At 40.0% G+C, this 6,465-nt stretch overlaps 1 long non-coding RNA gene across 1 annotated transcript; it reads right to left on the bottom strand.

The window, feature by feature from the left end:
- Positions 1 to 2,489: 2,489 nt before the first annotated feature.
- On the bottom strand, positions 2,490 to 5,006 carry LOC118565544. The gene is made up of 4 exons (XR_004932431.1): positions 4,900 to 5,006; positions 4,396 to 4,546; positions 3,935 to 4,093; positions 2,490 to 3,857 (listed from the first exon to the last, which is right to left on the bottom strand). It is a non-coding gene; the product is annotated as an uncharacterized LOC118565544 (long non-coding RNA).
- Positions 5,007 to 6,465: the final 1,459 nt, after the last annotated feature.

The following is a 6,465-nucleotide window of genomic DNA, read 5'->3' as shown; positions in this document are numbered from 1 at the left end:
TATTATTATACAAAAACTGAAGAAAAAGTTTCAGAAAGAATATAGTTAAGAATAAAAAGGAAAATGGTATTACACACTTCAAAGAACAGGAGTAATGAGAACAAGAAGGAAACATTTTGGAGAAGATAAATTACTAACAAACATAAGAGACACTGGACTCAATAAACTTTATAGAATGAATAAACATGATATTGGAAATTGCCAACATTGTGTTTAAAGTAAAACAATAGAACACATGGTTGGTATATGAGCAATAGAGAAAATGTGTTTGTTGAAAGAATAATAAAAATAAGGAAACTTTTAACTACATTTACTACAGAAACAATCAGGAAGTAAAATATTCAAATTATTATTCAAATTATTTTTAATTAAGTTTCTCAGCAAAACAAAATTGATTCAGAGAATAGGATAGTCATCAGTAAAAGAGAAAATAAAGTTAATTTTTGTCCCACACTCCATACCAATAGGTGGCGGTAATGCACATGATTAGCTTTTTGCCAGCAGCCAAAAGCCCAATAAAAGATGAGGAGGAGGAAGAAGTAGTTTTGCAATTTTGCTGCCTTACGGATAACACATGATCTAGCTGTCATCTTAGCTTCAACTCCCCAGAACCTCCTCATCAACACAGACATCTCCAATTACCAGCTTCAGACAGTCCCACAACAGACCTGAAAGGATGCTGCTGGCTGCTAACAATGGGCTCTCTCGCCTGCTAACCGTTTTTCTTTATGAGTTCAGTCAATAGTCCTCAACTGAATGACAGATGGCATAAAGGCATCCGGAGACCAACAATGTGCAGAAGAATGGATAAGATGCCTGAACAGTGTCAAAATTGCTGTAATATTGGTAATTGTTTAATTTAAAGCACCGGAAATCATTGCATGTTCATAAAAGTTCACAAAGTAACTTTTTTGTTTTGCCATATTGAAATGAAAGTTTTTTACACAATTCTCAAGGTGAATCACATATGCACAGGTATCCTATGCACAGGTAGGACTTAAAGACAAAGCAAGCACTCTACTATGTGAAAGGTTGCTCAGGGTGCAGTAGTTGCCTGCTGCACCCTGAGCATTTTCCAGCACCTTCTTCCTCCTGCCAAGCTCTGACTCCACTCTGCCTAATGATCTACACCTGATCAGCTACTAATCATCCTGGACTGTTTCCACCAGCAAGTCTCACTACTTAAACTCTCCTCAGTCAGCTACTGACTGAGGAGAGTTCCAAGAACTCTCTCTGCTGCGCTGCTGGTCCTACTGCAGTCCCTGCGTTCCAAGAACTCTGTCACTGCTGTGCTGCTGGCCCGTCTACTGCCCCAGCGCTCGAAGAACTCTCTCACCTGCTCTAAAGGCTTCAAGTCTATGCAGCGCAGCACCAGCAGTTCTCCAGCATTCTCCGGTCCCCCAGCTCTCTCCAGTCCATTGGCTCCTGCACTTATCTACCACCTGCTCCAGCCCAGTAACAGACTCTGGTTCTCATCCTCCACAACTCATCTCTCTTCAATAAAACTCACAAAACTAAGCTCCCTGTGTGGTGTGTGTGTATTCGGGTTCATCTCAACAAATCATGACAGTGAAAAATATTTTTCTTTTATCATTTTTTATTTTCTTGTCTTATTCAAGGTAATGTGGTAAGTGTTGGGGCGGCACCCATGAGCCTTCTATTAGTCAGCCGCCACTGTCCAAACGTCTCTCCTTCTGCAGAGGTGTCTGCATCAAACCATGAAAAATGGAAAATAATAAATGTGTACAATACCAATTTTAGTTTGCCTGAAAAGCCAGTGTTAGAGGAATGTATATATTTTTTATGTACAAGAAAAGTGAAAGCGCTTCATTTGATCATTAGTTTTCGGCACAGGTGAATACTGTAAACGGCCAAGAACTGCTGGCAATTAGCAGGATTCACAGAAGTTTATATGGATGAAAATTCTACTTTTTGTGCAGTGATGGAGAAACATAGGTTTTACTGCTTAAGTGGCCAAAGGAAGTAAATTATCTGCTGGCTCCTCTTCCGAACAATGTCTATGTGTGAGGTCCAGTTCAGGTACCAGGAATAGGTGATACACAGCAGATGTGTTGTTGAAGATATTGAGGAGAAGCAGTGTGTGTGTTTGTGTGTGTGTGTGAGAGAGAGAGAGAGAGAGAGAGAGAGAGAGAGAGAGAGAGAGAGAGAGAGAGAGAGAGAGAGAGAGAGAGAGAGAGAGGGGTGGGGTTAAGGTGTTTTAAGATGGATCTGACAATCCTAGTAGACAAGCTAATCCACCTTCTGTCTGTATAGACTTGTTGTTGTGCTGGAAACCTGTGGATTTTAACAGACAAGTCTGCTGAAGTACAGCTATTTGTGTACAGAGAGAATAGTACTGGGGAGAAAACACACCCCTGAGGGCAACCAGTGCTGGTGCTCTCTAGGTGAGTTTGTTCCTGGCCTTCTTATACAGGGCCTAGACCCACTTCTCTCAGGCCATAGGCTGAAGCTCAAAAGGAGGCTAGAAATAGGATTTCGTTCCACTAACCTGGGGACTACTTTTCGATAGCAGTTTTCCAATCTTAAATATGTACTCGAGCTGGGAAAAAAAGTTCTCCATGGGATTCCTGCCAGTATTTGAGAAAATGGGTGCCAAAGGTGGCAGTTTACCCAAAAAAGTGACAAATTTGGGTCTTCTACCATTTTCAAACCCTTGTAACTTTTTTATTATTAAGGCGATCGGACTCAAAATTTTGATTCCCACAGACATTCATACTTACTCAGAGCTTATAAAGCGGCAATGTTCTGCGCGCTTTAAGTAAGGAGTTATTCTAAATGAAAAACTACACTTTTTAACAATTTCACAATCTCCCAAAATATATCTTTATTGCACATGAAAACTGCAATTCTTTGAATTTTCAATTGAAAAACTCTAATAGCAAGATATCCTTTTGTGTCTGGTTAACTAATAACTATGAAAAGTGGTGTGAATTTTATCACCTTTCAGACCAGTTACAATATTGGAAGCAAAATTTTAGGAAATAACTGAAACACAGCAAAAATTTGAACAATGAAAACTAGGCACAAAGACATTTCTGTTTTTAAACAATGACTTTTGTTGGACCCAGTAAGAGATGTTAAACTTTTTAGGATCACTTCAGGTTGTTACGACTTGAGAATTACAATAGAAAACACAAAGAAATTATCCATCCATCCATCTTCCAACCCGCTTAATCCCTCATGGAGTCGCGGGGGTTGCTGGTGCCTATCTCCAGCATCCCAAAGAAATTATGAATCATCAAAATCACTTTCATCTGATTCAGAGTCTGGCATTTCATCAATGCTCTCCGATGTCTGGAACGACAATTCATCAGGTGTAGCATCACGGTTCTCACAGTCCACACATTTGCAGGAAAAGGAACAAGAGACTTTTGCTTTTAAACAGGAGCATTTACCCTGAGAACATTTTCCGACTTTACAAGAACAGCGAGATGTATTAAGGACCACATCCGGGGCAGCAGCGATAGTCATCCACTTTATAGACAATGCCCAACCTTCTAAAATCCAGCCATGACTCTCAGGAGAAGGAGCGTAGATCTGTTGCTCAAGCGATCTCCGGTGAATAGCTGCTTGATAATTGGCTCGCAAGCTGTGCTGGTAGAGGGCATCCTTTGTAGGAGGCAAAAGCTTCTCTGAAGGGGAAGACACACAAAATAGGTACGGTCTCGTTGTGCTGCATAAGTACCACCTTCCTGAACTGTCTCTCCACCACTCGACAAAGTCTCTTGCGATCCTGATGACTCAGTTTCAGTTAATGAACCAGGTTTTTCCTCGGAGGCTTGTAGAAATTTAGCTGGGGAAAGTCTTGCCTCAGTATTTTCTTCAGAAGATCTAAGCTGTGAAAAATTTACAAGGAATAATAAATATATGCTGATGTGAATAATATCAAAATCTATTAATGAATCATAATTACCTGTAACTTCCATGACCATGGTGTTCTCGTATCATTTTCTGGAACGGGGAAGAGAGCTTTTTCATCCTGAAGATTTCCTGTTTTTTAATCAACTGTGCCCGAATTATTTTGTCACAAAATTCTGTGTACACAGTGGCATACTCCCAGGCTTTTGGCATCCTGTGTGAAACAGTGCAAAATACAAATTAGTTAAAATGCTTACTCAATCTTAAAATTAACAACGATAGAATATCTCATTTCATACAAATTTATGGTTAAAATGTTTTGTGTAAAACTGCATCCAAATGTTTATTCTACATTATTTACTACAATATCTTTTCTCTATAAACTGGGCTTCATTTGTAAGAATAATCAACTTTCAAAAATGTTTAACCCCAGAATGTAATCCTACCATCAATATAAGGTTCACTCTCAAGTATTTGTATTTCACAAATATTCTACTTGAATTATCTGAAATTTACCTTTCATCACTTGTTGTAGCCACCAGAAATCTTGCATATTCTTTGTAGCACCGTTTGTGGTACCGCTCTTTAATTGCGACACAATCTTTTCCATGTACATCCTTGAGAATGGATTCATCCATTTTCAGTTCAGCTGCTTTAACCAAACTCCCTAGCAAAGAGAGAGTTAAAAAAAGTTCAATCATAAACCAGCTGCCAACAAATAATATAAAATACCTTTTCTCTGTTTTACGAGACTGAACTGGTAGTTGGGTGACAAATTTAAAATCTAACCGTTATTTGACAAATGAATTAATTGCCTATCATCACTTCAAGTTCATAATAATCCCTTTTATTATTTTTGAGGCCCTACACATAGCCTTCATACGCCTACTTCATAATGATATGAGCAGGCTTGGGCTGGCACCAATTACACATGCATTTTTTTTTTACCAACAAATGTATTACTTTTGCTTTTGGTTATAAGCCACAAACAAAGATGCAGTCTGCAAATTATCTATTTACCAGCATTTATAGTTTCTGCTTGGACCAATTTATCTTTCTTTGTCTTGTGTCCTTCTTTCACAAAGCGGTCAACCCTCTTGAAAAATATACAGACAGCAGGAAGTACATTGCCAGACCTTGATGATTTAGTGGTGGATCTCAACCGTTTTGGAGATGGTGGCCGGCTAGTCGTGGACGTGGTTGTGGAAGACTCGTGATCAGAATCAGAACCATTGTTGTCACCACCACTTGCTACCTGTTTTTCTGCTAGTTTTTCAGCACTGGCAATTCGTTTCTTATCGATGAAACGTCTATAACAAGTTGGATGAAAACCAAGTTTGTTTATGTCCAAGTAACCAGAAAGAGATTCGTCTGGACAAGGCATGGTTGACGTGGAATCATCATCGTTGTTATGTTTGGCGAACTCGTCATCGTGTACACATACAGCTTCCGCCAACGTGCGGTCGATTCTGTCAATTTCTAGCCACTTACGGGCACATACAACCAGCTTCTTCCAACGAACAACTGTTAGTGGCTGTGTCCGTTCTTTGTCCACCGATGATATGTGTGCGATGCATATATAATCCTCATTTTTCTTGCGTTTTTTTGTCTGATCCAACGGAAATACGCTGCTCCATGGGAGAGGCCATGTTTGTTGTTGTTGTTTTCTTTCAGCCTCGAAGTGGGAGAGCGTACCTGAAGGACGCGCTCTGATTGGCTAACGGCTAGGCGGCTTGATTCGAGCTTAGATTAGCGGTGTGATCAGGCTACCGATATAGTTACACTTTTAAGTAATTACTTTAAAAATACTGGCGCAAAGCGATTGGAGAACTTTTGGTTATGGGCTCAAAATGCACTTAGGATTTTATTGTAGGTGTCATTTAGTAGTCCCTAAATAGGTGGAGCGAACCTGAACGATACAGGCTTCAGCCTATGGCCTATCTAAGCCTTTTCCTTGGTTCTGCACAGGTCAGGGGATGAAGTTTCAAAGACACTCCAATCTGTATAGTCAAAGCATGCCCATAACATATGTTTTGATTCAGCAATCCACTTTCTAACAGTCCTGACCACAGGCTTTGAGGTTTTCAGTTTTGGCCCGTATGTTGGGATGAGATGAAGCAGGCAGTGATCAGAAAATCCAAAATTAGCCCTCGTAACTGCATGATATACGTACATCTTTTAAAACTGTGTAGCAATGATCCAATGTGTTATTGTCTCTGTTGGGGCCCTTGATATTCTGTCTGTATTTTGGAAGTTCATTGGACAGGTTAGTGCTGTTAAAATCCCCAAGAACAATAATGAGTCTTTGTGGCTGATCTGTAAAAGTATAAATTCTTTGGGTTGAGAAGGAGCAGCTCACTCGTTTTGCTCATTAAAAAGTGGACTTTGCCGGCTGGATAAATGGAGGTAGGGTGCTCAGTCCCACTGGAGCTTGACAATAGTGCCTACATGATTCCCCCTTTTGCATCTTTAGGTATGTTTCACAGAGACCTGCCTTGCTTCCAACTAGGATCTCATAAAAACGCTCTCGATCAATGAAAACCAGAGAAAGACTGCCCAGAGGACAGCCTGATGTTTAGAGGTTGC

Source organism: Fundulus heteroclitus, chromosome 13 (genome assembly GCF_011125445.2).
Source record: "Fundulus heteroclitus isolate FHET01 chromosome 13, MU-UCD_Fhet_4.1, whole genome shotgun sequence".
Taxonomy (NCBI): Eukaryota; Metazoa; Chordata; class Actinopteri; order Cyprinodontiformes; family Fundulidae; genus Fundulus; species Fundulus heteroclitus.
Note: the sequence above shows the minus strand (reverse complement) of the source record. Positions and strands in the feature narration are given on the sequence as shown.